This window comes from Notamacropus eugenii, chromosome 6, assembly GCF_028372415.1.
Source record: "Notamacropus eugenii isolate mMacEug1 chromosome 6, mMacEug1.pri_v2, whole genome shotgun sequence".
NCBI classification, from domain to species: Eukaryota; Metazoa; Chordata; class Mammalia; order Diprotodontia; family Macropodidae; genus Notamacropus; species Notamacropus eugenii.
The window spans coordinates 211550951-211564359 of NC_092877.1; the positions used below are offsets into that span (position 1 = coordinate 211550951).

The 13409-nt window shown below is 39.1% G+C and overlaps 1 long non-coding RNA gene across 2 annotated transcripts in view; it reads right to left on the minus strand.

The window, feature by feature from the left end:
- LOC140512659 (uncharacterized) overlaps window positions 1-13409 on the minus strand; it is a 48701-nt gene that overhangs the window by 10937 nt on the left and 24355 nt on the right. Inside the window, exons 2-5 of one of the 2 annotated variants that reach the window (XR_011969870.1) lie at window positions 11801-11939; window positions 4037-4170; window positions 2421-2487; window positions 753-2343 (exon numbers count right to left, since the gene is read on the minus strand). This is a non-coding gene — a long non-coding RNA (uncharacterized lncRNA). Of the gene's footprint in view, window positions 1-752; window positions 2344-2420; window positions 2488-4036; window positions 11940-13409 lie in introns of those variants that run through there. The other variant, XR_011969871.1, reaches the window with a different exon arrangement.

The following is a 13409-nucleotide window of genomic DNA, read 5'->3' on the forward strand; positions in this document are numbered from 1 at the left end:
ATGAATTTTGTCTTGGACATAAACTCACAGACTCATAGATTTAGAGCTGACGGGCATCTTAGATATCATTTAGTTCAATCCTCTCATTTCACAGATGAGGAAACTGAGGCCTAGAAGTGGTTAGGTGACTTGCCCAAGGTCACACAGGTCATCAGATGGCAAAGCTAGGTTTTGAACCCAGGTTTTTTAACTCCAAAATCCAGTTCTCCTTCTACTACATTATTTTGCTTCCCTAAAGTTGGATTAAAACACAAGTCACTTACCCAGTAACTGCCTCAGTTTCCTCAACTGTAAAATGGGAATAATAATAGCACTTACCTCACAAGGTTGCTATATGTATCAAATGAGATATTATCTGTAAAGCAATTAGTAGTGATTGGCTCATAGTTGTTGTTCAGTTCACGTCCATCGACTTTTGTGACCCCATGGACCATACTATCGATGAGGTTTTCTTGGGAAAGTTTCTAGAGTAGTTTGCCATCTCCTTCTCCAGTAGATTAAGGCAAACAGAAGTTAAGTGACTTGCCCAGGACCATGATGGACTAAGATGTCTGAGGTCACATTTGAACTCAGGTCTTCATAGCACCAAATCCACTGGTTGGACTACTGAGCCATCTAGCTGGCTCATTATAGAGGCTTAAAAAAATAAAAGTAGGTACTTGATAAATGTTTCTTCCCTTCTCACTCTCCTTATTAACAGCATTCTCTGAGAAAGTACCATAGCAGAGATACAGAAACCAAACCTGACATTATTTGAAATCATGTTATATCATTTTCATTTTATTTATTTAAAGGATGATTATTCAGTGTATAAAAGTAACAGTAGGGTTTAATTCATAAACTTGTGAAGCCAGATTGGATTTCACTGCTTCACATCACTTCTTATGTCTAAGTAGGTATCTTCATTAGATTCTGTGACAAAACCAGTGTTACCTGTTGGCTAAGCTTCTTAGGTAGGAGTTCTCCAAACTTAACTAGGCTGGTTCTCAGAAGACAGATATCGTATCTATCACTGGCCCCATATTCTAAGCCTTTCTAGCTTGGTAGCACCTGACAGGGTTCATCCTATACGAGTACAGCCTTCAAGAACACAGGGTGGCCTCCATGCCACTAAAAGGCATGGGTGGAAGATTGTTAATGGAAGAAAGGCAAATTATATGTAAACAATTGATTTCTATGACTCTTCTCAAAAATGAGTCCTTCCATTAGAACTCTCTCTTAATGGATTAGAGGCCATCAGTTCTAATAAAGGTGCTCACTTGACTTCATATTGACACACTGTGCTGCATATTGCTACCAGATTCAATTTACTGCTTCTTTTGGCCTTCTCAACACTTCTTTTATCTTGATTAAAAGTCCTACAATTTTTATCTTTCAACCCCCTAATTATTTGATCAAACACAATTTCTTCAGTGAGGCAAGACCAGGTGTTCAATATATACTTTGACCCATTTAAGAGACAAGGTTGCTGGCCTGACTGAACCTTAGAAACCAGGCCGGTGACTTTTTTTTTTTTTTGGCAGCTGCAAAGGCTGGATTGAATGCTCAGCCATGGTTATTTCCATTAGAACCTACGCCATCCCAGCTCCCAATGAAGAGGTTTTAGCAAGCACACCATCACGGGAATGCAAATGACATTATCATTATCCTGAATTACCTAATCTTTAGAAAAATTTTTTTTTTGTAATAAGCTTTTGATCGACCATGTAGGTTATGCAGTTTAGAAAAAATAAATGTAACGATCTTGTTCTCTGATTCATTATTTCATGTTCTGTCCTCTGAGGCTAACAACGTAATTGGTCTTCCACAGTGCTTGCTGAGGCCATAGATGTTTTCAGAGACATTTTTTTTTTTTAAAAAGCCTCTATGAAAGCAGAGCCAACCTTGAGATATAGTTCCATAAAAATGAAAATATTCTGTTTCTAAGCTGCTTTGTTGGTACTGGATCTGAACATTTAATGTATGAATAAGTATTTTTCCCTCCTCAGCCCATTCAGTTCTGAAGGCTCAAGACCTTTATCTAGCTGAGGAAGAAATGCATATGTTTGCTAAACGAGACCTTTCACTGGCCTAACACAATTTTTCCTAAGGCTTTTCCCATCCATTTACTCAGAGGATATTTCACCTTCTATTGACTCCTTATATATTGAGATGGTTTATCTTAAGTGACTGCTGCTGTTACCATGTGAGTTTTTTATTTAAATCCTCTTGTGGCCTCAGCCAATAAAATGTCCTATGGGGAAGATACAATCAAACTTACTTACTTCAGAAGGTTATTCAAGGCCGAAGGCTTTGGTCTGGCTGGTCAACCTCAAGGAACAATAATAAGTATTTCTTTCTTACCTGCAAAGATAATGGTGATGAAAACAGCACCTTACAAATGTAAAGCACTTTATATTTTATGAAGTCCATTCACTTACACTGTCTCATATGATACTCATCCACTTTTCCTGTATTTCAGAGTAATACATTCACCACTTCTTCCTCCTGTTAGGAAAGGTTTTATTTTGTTTTGAACTGGAAGAGATTTTGTAACAATCATTCCCCCACCCCAGTTACACATTAAAAAAATAACATTAATGTGGAAAAGATTTTAGAAAACATGTAGTCTACCTCTTCTTACTCTTTATAGGTGAGGAAACTGAAATCTTGATAGGGTAAGGGACTTTCCCAAAGTCACACTAAGATTTGGTCCTAAGGAGGACAGGTACTTGGCAGCTATTGGGATGGTGGATAGAGTGCTGGGTCTGGAGTGAGGAAGGCTCACTCTCGTGAGCTCAAATTGGGCCTCAGACACTTGCTAGCTATGTGACCCTAAGCAAGTTGTTTAATCCTGCTAGCCTCAGTTTCCTCATCTGTAAAAGAAGCTGGAGAAGAAAATGTCAAACCATTCTAGTATCTTTTCCAAGAAAACCTCAAATGGAGTCAAGAAGAGTTGGACATGACTGGACAACACTATGGTGATGTCTTATTCATTTACTTATTTACCAAAGTAGATTACAAAGAGAAACTTTTGTGTTTTCACCCTCCAGAGCTTATAGAATAGTTGTTTCATAAAAGAGTATTGATTCTGACTGATGTTTTACAGAGATCATGGGCATAAGTAGAAAGAATTCTGAACTTAGAGCCAGGATAACCCAGGTTTGCCTCAAGCACCAGACACTTTCTAGATGTGGTGGAGCAGGCTTGTGTAGTAGATTAAGCCTGGGAAATAGGTGATCTGGATTCTAGTCCTGGCCCTGTCAGGTGTGACTTTATGTAAGTTGATTCTCCAGGATGAAATGTAAAACGCTCAGAAGTGCTGCAGAATGTCTTGTGTTTAGATAAAGCTTAAGCAGCAACCTTCTAAGAGAGGGCTATAGAAAGTATTGCTGCTACTTGTTTGAGTTTACTTCTACTAAGTGCATGCGTGTGAATATTCTGTGTTCAGCACTTCTTTTGCGTGTAGGAAATAAACAGCTGTCCGATAACTGGTTTGTCTTACATTTTGGACTCCTTTCCATTACTTCCTTTGGGAGAGGCCCTTGATGTGATCCAATATCTAAACTTTAAGTAAATCATCAACAGGGGGCTGAGGTGGAGATTTAATAGGTCAAAGAATATGAGAACAGGGAGTTTAACCCTCTTCATTAAAGGCCAAGTTCCCCCTCAGACTGACCCTGACCAGACCCAAAAGAGGGGCCCGGCAGCAGTTCTCATTGTGAGATGAAAACTAGAAGTGTTGGAGAGGATAATGTTAGGGAAGCAACAGCATGAAATGGAAAGAATTCTGGATTTAGAGTCATGAATACTTGGGAATAATAATGCCTGTAGTTCCTACTGCACAGGATTTGTGTGACAATCAAATATAGGTAAAGCATTTTGCAACCTTAAAAGCATTATATACACTTTTTTCTGACTTTGACCAATTGGTAAGCTCCATGGCACCACTACAAGTACCTTCATGTTTTGGGGGGATATAGAAGTATTTTGGAATGGAGATCCACTCAGAACCTACAGTCTGGGAAGGCTACAAATTCAGAATTCATACACTTACCTTGTGTATGTAATAGATGTAGTAATAAAGAACTGATCTTTGAGTCAGAAGACCCAAGTTCGAGTGCTATGTCTGATCACATACAGGCTGTGATCTTGAGCAAGTCACTTAACTTCTTAGTGTCCCAGACAACCCTACAAGACCATAAGGTATAGAAAAGTTTTCAGTTTATATTGGTAGATGCAGTTGACTTAGCAGAAGTCCCCTAGATCAGAGAAATCACAGGACTGGACCACACTAAAACAGATCTGGCATACTAAGACATCATCATACTGACATTAGCTCCATCAAAATTTCCAGGTTCTCATGTATTTCATGATTGGAAGATGAGTATGGGACACTAAGCCCCCTCCCATCCCGATTTTATATAACCTCTCCAAGAGTACCCCAACACAGCTACAACTTATTTGCACCCCTAAGTGCCTGAAACAATTACAGAAAGTAAATAATTTCATGAGCATAGAATAAATCATTAGAAATACCATCTTAATACCAACTCATGCTAATCCTAATCCCTCCTCAGTCAGACTGAGGAGAACATTCAACAGTCTATGAAAAGTTATTTGTATCTTCCTCATTAGACTATAAATGCCGCAAGGGGTTAGATTATGAGGTCTATTTTTTCCTTCTATCTCCACAACCACCATACTAACTAGTACAACCTTCAGTACACAATGAGCAGTCAATCACTTCTTGTCTGACTCCTACAAGCTAAATCTTGTGACTTCTTGAGCTAAGAGCAGGGGAAGGAAGGAGGATGTTCATGATAATAGCTCGTATTTATATAGTGGCTTAAAGTTTGCAAAGCAATTTACAAATATGATCTCATTTGATCCTTAGAATAACCCTTGAAGGGAGGTACTAGTCGTATTTTCATTTTACAGAAAAGAAAACTAAAATCCTAGGTTAAATGATTTTTCCTAGGCTCACACAGCTAGTGTGAGTACAGATTTGAACTCAGATCTTCCTGACTCCAGGTCTAATACTCTGTGCCTAGCACCCTCTGACTGTATTTAAAAAGTAGCAACAACTAAAAGGCTAAATCAGGAGTGGGGAACCTTTGAACTGGAGGTCACATGTGGCCCCCTAGGTCCTCAAGTGCCATCCTTTGACTGAATCCAGACTTCACAGAACTAACCTAAATTGACACAGATGACAAAAAAAGGAAAATAATAATAATTGGAGGGGCTGTTAAAAACAGGCTAATTTAAGCCACTTTTGGTGGAACTATGAATTCATATAACTCTTCTGGAAAGAAGTTGAAATGTGCACCAAACCATACACAACCTTTGAAACAGCCATTACTAGGTGTTCCCACCCAGTTACAAAACTGGGACCTTTTGCATGTGAGGCAAACGTGATAACCACTACAGTATGGAAACAAAGCTAGGTGGTGCAGTGGATAGAGCACCAGTGCAGGAGTCAGGAGGACCTGAGTTCAAATTTCACCTCGGACACTTGACACTCACTAGCTGTGTGACCTTGGGCAAGTCACTTAACCCCATCTGCCTCATCCTGGGTCATCTCCAGTCATCCTGATGAATATCTGGTCACTGAATTCAGATGGCTCTGGAGGGGAAGTGAGGCTGGAGACCTGCACAGCCCTCCCTCACTCAAAACAAAATCAAGTGCAAGTCATGTCGTCATTTCCCTGATGGCGTGGTCTTCTTCGACAATGAAGGACGAACACAAAAACCATTACCACGTCAAAGAGATAAAAGAAAGGGGAAAAGGTGATACATGTGCAAATATATTTATAGAAGCTCAATTTGTAGAAGAATTGAATTGGTAACTCAGTAGGTGCCCATTTATTAGGAAATGGCTGAATAAATTATGGTATATGGATGTAATGAAATATTATTATGCCATAAGAAATGGTGAAAGGAATGATTTTGGAGAACCCTAGGAAGACTTGGACAAACTGATGCAGAATGAAGCAAACAGTGAGAAAAATCATTTCTATAATAACATCAAGACAAACAACTCTGAAAGCCTTAAGAATTCTTTTTTTTTTTGTAAATAGTGTTTTATTTTTTCCAATTACATGTAAAGATAGTTTTCAACACTCATTTTTTATAAGACTTTGAGTTCCAAATTTTTCTCCCTCCCTCTCTTCTGCCCCCTTCTGCAAGGTGGCAAGCAATCTGATATAGGTCATTTAAGGGCAATCATCTTAAAAATATTTCCATGAGTCATGTTGTGAATGAGAAAACAGAACAAAAGGGAAAAACCACAAACCACCACCACAGCAACAGAGAGTGAAAACGATACGCTTTGATCCGCATTCATACTCCATATTCTTTCTCTGGATGTGGACAACATTTTCCATCACAAGTTTTTTGGAATTGTCTCGGATCATCGTATTGCTTAGAAGGGCTAAGTCCATCACTGTTGTTAAACACAATGTTGCTGTTACTGTGTACAATGTTGTCCCAGTTCTGCTCGCTTCACTCAGCCTCAGTTCATGTAAAGACAAGAATTCTGATCCATACAATGTCCAATCACAGTACCAGAGGGAAGTACACCTGCCACCCACCTCCTGATATAGACATGAAGAGGGAAGAGGTACAGGTAGCTACAGAGGAGATTCAAGTTGCAGAATAAGATGTAAATTTGGGGACACTGACAATGGAGGAATTCATTTTGCTTGATTATGTATATTTGTTACATGGATCTTCTGTTTTTCATGGAGGGAATGAGGTAGGGATTGTATAGCCAAAAACAAAAAAAGCAAGAAAAAAAGGAAAAAAGAGGGTCATTGAAGCAATTTTAAAATGTTCAGACAAGGACTGATGGTCCTAAAGAATCACAAACAAACAAAACTATTTTGAAAATTACATGTTGGATTTATTACACATTTAAGAGAAAAGCAAGATGTATGTAGTAGATTCATAGTTTCATATCTAACCTCCTTTTTCTGCACCACTATGTCTATGGAAACTCTCATTTTATATGGCATTTATTATATTTTGACTAAGAACAAGCCAAATTATTTTAAAAAACAACGAATAGACTAGTGGACATCACTAACTCTGTGTTCAGATTCAAGTAGCTACCCCTAAGTCCTTTTTAAAATTGAATTAATTTGTTTTCAGTTTTCAACAATCACTTTCATAAGTTTTAAATTTTTCCCCCTCCCTCCTGCCAGCCCTAAGTCTTGAGAATGTCACAGGCATTTTAGTGAACGTATTTTCAAATATTCACTTGAGTTTCCTGGACAATAAGACATAATCATCCCTCTCAAGGTGTTTTGTGGAATACTAGGGAGGTGTTAATTCTTGAAACTTCCTTTACATGGGAACCTCTCCTGTTGAGTTCAGAGTCCCTGTCAACAGGTTTGATATTCCCCTCCACAGCAGGGTAACTTCACTTCCAAAACCCATCCTTCTATGTTTTCCCTGTGTTCACCAGTTTGATTTAATGTGGACCCACCAAAGTCTGAACCAATAAATTAAGTGACTACTATGTGCCAGTCATGGGGATAGGCACTGGTGATAGATACAAAGATAAATACTTCCTTTCCAGCTTTTGTCCTTCTATCTTTCCAATTTTACTGCTAGAGTTTAAGAAGCAGAACTAGTTCAGATTCCAGTGGTTATTTGGGTTATAATACATTGTCACATATACACTCAGAAACACTTAAATCCAACACCAATTGCAAAGACCGCAGTTTTGAAAAATGTAACCATAGTCTGCAGTCTTGGGGGTGAGGGTGGGGAATCTGTGGTGAGCGGTGGGGAGGGAAGCAGGATCAACCAAACTTATCTTCCAGTTAGTTCTCCATTAGGGAAATGAATGGAATAAGAGAATAAATCCTGTACAATATATATAACAATGAAGCAGAGTTCCCTCTCCTCCTTCCGGAAAACAAGGAGAAAGTCTCAATGGCTATCTCACCTATAGTCTCATTCCCACAACTCTGATAGACACTGGCTATCTCTCGAATTTTGTCACCTGGCTGGAATGCTCTCCAGCCTCCAACTTCTGCCATTCCTCCACTGACCATTAGAAAATGCTAGTTGTTTCTGTTGGGCTTGCTTAGATTAGCTTCTGTCTCTTACCCATGAGTCCTAAGGATCTTCCCCTCCCAGTTTGATTTTTCTTCTTCTTTTTTTAATTAAAGGGGCTATTCCTTGACTCACTTCTTAAAAAGTGAGTTGCGTGTTGTCTCACTCAAAGTGAGAACCTGAAAAGGCCTTAGCCTACAAGGACCAGGGTCTCCCATTGCATCCTGAGCCATTTCCAGTTGTTCTAATGAATATCTGGTCACTGGAACAAGATGACTGTGGAGGAGAAAGTGAAGCTGGTGACCTTGCACAGCCCTCCCTCCCTCAAATTAAAGTCAACTGCAAGTCATGTCATCATCTCCCTGATGTCACTCATAGTCCTCTTGGAGAATGAAGGACAAACTCAAGGGTAAGATTTCATTCTCTTATTTGTATCCCTGGTACTTAGCCCAGAGATTGGCATCTAGAAGGTGCTAAATAAATAGCTTCTAATTTTTTGATTGATATTAACACTTCCACCTTTATGAAGCCTTCTCTGACTACCTGAATTCATAGTTACTCAAAACATCAAGCATTTTGTCTGGCACATCATCAGAAGGGAGCCACTAACTTGTGAATAGGTTGCATTTTCAAAGTGCTTTTGTCAATCAGTTTCGTGTGCCTTGGAATACATTCTGGTCCCCCTTACCCTCATAGGAATGACATTGAACATGGTGATCAGTGTCCCAATCTGGCTTGTGTCTGTACCATACTATCTCATCACATTCATATACTGCAACTTATTTATCCATTTCCTTATTGATTGGCATTTCTTTAGTTTTAGATTGACTCTGATACCTCATCATCCTGCAGGAAGATAATTCTGGGGTCCTTTTAGAACAAATGAACCTGGAAAGGCTTCAAATACAGACACAGCAGAAGACTGTTTTATAAAGGGTAGCTTCAGCATAGCTGGAAAAACTTATCACCAAAAGAAGTCTGGCCACTTGGCCCCCAGGTGATGACTTTTTTTCAGTTACAGCAACCTATTAAACTATTTGCTACGATGTAGGAGAGGAAGGACACTGAAAATCTGTGCTGGAGGGAGCGTTCACACTGATGAAATCAGAGATCCTTGAAGTAAGTGAAATATATGCGGTGATCTGTACAGCATGTCTTAAAATTTGAAGGTTGTCTCGGGAGAGATAAGTTATACACTGAGGCTAGAAGCAGATTTTTTGGTACCCAGGTTTGGCCAAGAAGTGGTCAATGAATTATTATGTGGCAGATGAATGGGGTGATATGCATTGCTCCTCTGTCTTAGATAGTACTTGCATCCTATTTTGTTTGGTAAAAGTAAGATTTGTTGATTTATATGTGTATCCATCTGGCCATCCAGAATAAAGAGAGGAGAACCCTCCCTCTTACCACTGGCTTTGAGGTTATAACTTATGCCAGAGCCAGACCTGATAAGGGGTGGACATAGAAGCAAGCATCTTGATAAAGAAGACACCTTGCAGACTGACCAATTACTACTATGATGTGATCCAGAACAGCTGATGCTAACTTTATAGACATATTCTTCTAGGGAAACTTTAATAAGGGTAGTGACAAAGGGGAATTGGACAACTGACCTTTGGTCTGAATCACAAAGCATCCTTCCAAATGGACAAGCCTTCTATGAACTCTTGAATCAGGGTTCCTGGTACCCAGGGGTGGCTACATGGCTAATGGGGGGAGTTGAATACCTGTGTATCCTTTCTTTACTATCTTCATTAAATGATTCAGTCTTTGAGGTAAGTGTGCCAAGGAGTTTCCTTTTCCAAACACATAAGGAACCTGATGATCTAGATCAATACTGTTTAGTATTTAATATTAGTATAGATAACATTTAGAAGCTAATCAGTGTTGTAATATTTTCCCTGTATGGGAATGATATATTCTGAATTTCAGTTAAAGAGGCCAGGAACAGCTTTCTTTTCTTTAGCTATAAGGGTATATAATCTCAAGTCCAGCAATGGAGAGAGAAAAAACAAGAGTCAAGGAATAGCAAAGGATCCTGGGATTACCAGCAGCTTAAATGGAAGGAGTCAGGGGCTAAGGATCATCTATGTAAGAAGAACTCAAAAATAATGGTTGCAGGAATGATAAAATTTGATTGGGGGAGGGATAGGGATTCATCAAAAAGGGGGTAGCACCATTTAAATGTGCACAATTAAATGTTAAATTACTTGGATGTGACTGAATTGCACTGAACTTTTCATGCGCACATATCTTTTTCTTCAACTTTCTTTTTTTTAAATTTTAGTGATGCTTTTTATGTCACAGTAACTTTACAATCCCCACCCTCTGATCCTTCTTTATAATAACGAAAAACAGTTTAGCAAAGCCAATTAATACAGCAAGCACATCTGATAGCATATGTAACTGTATTCTTCCACTTTTATAACAAGAGGAGGGAAGTATGTTTCATCATTTGTCTTCTGGAATAAAGATTGTTGTTGTTGGGTCGTGTTTTACTCTTCGTGACCCATTTGGGATTTTCTTGGCAAAGATACTGGAGTGTTTTGTCATTTCTTTCTCTAGTTCATTTTACAGATTAGGAAACTGAGGCAAAGAGGGTTAGGAGATTTGTTCAGTGTCACACAGCTAGTAAATATCTAAGGCTGGATGTGAACCCATACCTTCCTGATTCCGCGTCTGGCACTCTATCCACTGCAACACCTACCTGCCCAGAACAAAGATTAGTCCTTGCATTTGATCTGATTTTAGATGTTCTTAACTTTTGCTTTCATCTACATTATTGTATTCTTCATGTATATTGTTATTCTAGTTCTGCTTCCTTAAATCTGCATCAGTTCAAATCTACCCAGATTTCTCTGAATTCTTTGTCCTTGTTTCTTTTGTGCCTTACGCGTCTATCATGCCTTTCTTATGACACAATAATATTCTATCACATTCATATGCCACAGTATTCCCCGTTTAATGGATACCCACTTCAGTTCTCGATTGTCTGCTAACATAGAAGTGCTGCTATAAATATGTAAGCATCCATGATGTGTTTCTTTCTTTGACATCTTTGGGGTTAATGCCCAATAATGGTGATCACTGAATAAAAGGTTAAAAACAGTTTAGGGAGTTTCTTATTTAAATCCATATTGTTTTAAAGAAGGAGTGGATGAATTTTCAGTTCCTGAAGTGTGTCTTCACATGGCCGCTCAAATATTGACTATTTCCATCTTTTAACATCTTTGCAGGGGAGAAATGAAATCTCAAAACTGATTTAATTTGCATTTATTTTATTATTACTGATTTGTCCAACTTACTTTCCCAACATATCTTCATCTTGCTTCCTTGAAGATGGAGACCATGTCTTACTCATTTCTGTTCCATCCCCTACCCCACCATCAAATATGTAGTAAACTATCACGCTCAGAGTGGTCACTCAATACACATTTGTTGATTGATAGATTGCTTGGGCCTATGGTCAAATAAATTCTCCTTAGGCAATTTATGCTGTCAGAAGATTAAATTTGGCCCATGGTAGCTGGATTTGCTTAGTTTTGCTTTGGAAGAAATAGAGCTGTCTGGCACTGAAGGTTTTGACAAATTACTGAGCTCTTGTGGTATGCTGCCAAATGTTCACAGAGAAGGAGTAACATTTATGGGTTTAACTTGAATGCCTCTTAATATCACCCCGTCTCCACTAAGAAAGTCTAGGGAAGGTCAGAATAGGAAGGACACTATGTAATTTGTTAAGAAAAAAGCAAACACTAACCAACTGAGAAGGACAGAATTCCATCAAGCTTTTTTGAAGGTAGAGGACAAAGTCGTGCTCCAAATTGGGGTTGGAGTAGAATAGATGGATACATGAAAGAAGCTATTCTGGAGTGCAGCCGTGCATCCTGGTCCTACAGCTAACAAGAAAAAACAACAATAAAATTAAGTGAATAGATGGGGGAGTGGGGAGACTCATCATAGCACAATATTGATCACAGTAAATAAGTATTAGTGAATGGGACACCCAGTTACTTACAAGTCCCAAACTCCCTAAAATGTAATTTATTCCTATAAGATGAGGATAATTATTTTTGTACTAAGAGGTTATTAGAGAAAGATTTTGTAAACCTTAAAGTGCTATATGCAATAATGATAACAATAACATATACTGTAAAACGTTATTGTGCAAACAAGTGAGATAATGAATGTAAAGTGCTTTCCAAAGCTTAAAGGGCTTTTGAAATGGCAGCAAATGCTGTTTTTTCCACACCTGTGACTACTTTAGGTAGAGAACTCCCTCTGTCCATCAGATCAGCAACTCTTTTACAATGAAGTCAACTTGGAGAGTTGTTTGGAGTCCTGAGAGGACAGGTGACCTGCACAGGGTCGCAAAATCTATAATGCGAGAGGCCACCCACAAAAATGCCTAGCATCTCCACAAAAGGCTGGGTAGGTACCCCTTAGGCTAAGCCACCCAGCTTATCCTTAGCCAAAATGATGGCGCGGTCAAAGTTTGGCTTCAATGATCTGAACATCCCACTGGACCCTAGCCCCAACCCCCAGCATTTGCTGATGTAATTCAGGTACAAAACACCTTTTTTCTCTCCTTGTGACAGTAGCAATTATCACTCTCCTGAGATGACCTCCATAAGAAAAATGTCTGCACTACATAAATTGTAAAGAATGTCCAAAATATGAGAGTTCTCACAACGAAGCTCTCATTCTGATCCAGTCTCAGTTTGGGGGGGACTTCTGTTGGATGCTTTGCTGTGAATTTTTAATACAAGGGTCATGATGTCACCCTCAGTTCCCACTTTCACTACCAAGATGTCTATGGAGCCATAGGTCCCCGGTCCCATATATAAAGTGACGATCTAAGTATACTCTGAGAAGGCATGTACTGTGGGTCTGACAGATCAGGGTTTGCGTGAGTATGAAAAAAAAAAACAACTTTAATCCTAATGTGCACCCTGTGCCATAATGCCATAGTGGATAGAGGACTGCCCAGAGTCAGGCATCACCTCTGACACATATAAGCTCAGTGGCTTAGCAAGTCACTTCATCTTTGAGTATTTCCCAGATAATATAACTTCCTGATTTTTGTAAATGGAGTGAGTTTCCACACTAGGGTCTCTATTCAGACCACAGCTGGGAGTAGGGGAAGGAAGAGAAGGAAGGGACTGGTGGGATGGGATGCAGTGGGGAATACCACAGGGGATAAACTTCTCTTTCTCAAGCCCTAACACATAATCAGCTGATGTAAAAGGAAGTATTATATGCTGGAAAAACCATAGGACTTGAATAGAACAACCTGAGTTAAAATCCTAGCTCTTCTCTTACTGAACTTGGGTAAAACACTTAATCTCTGTGCCTCAGTTTCCTCACCT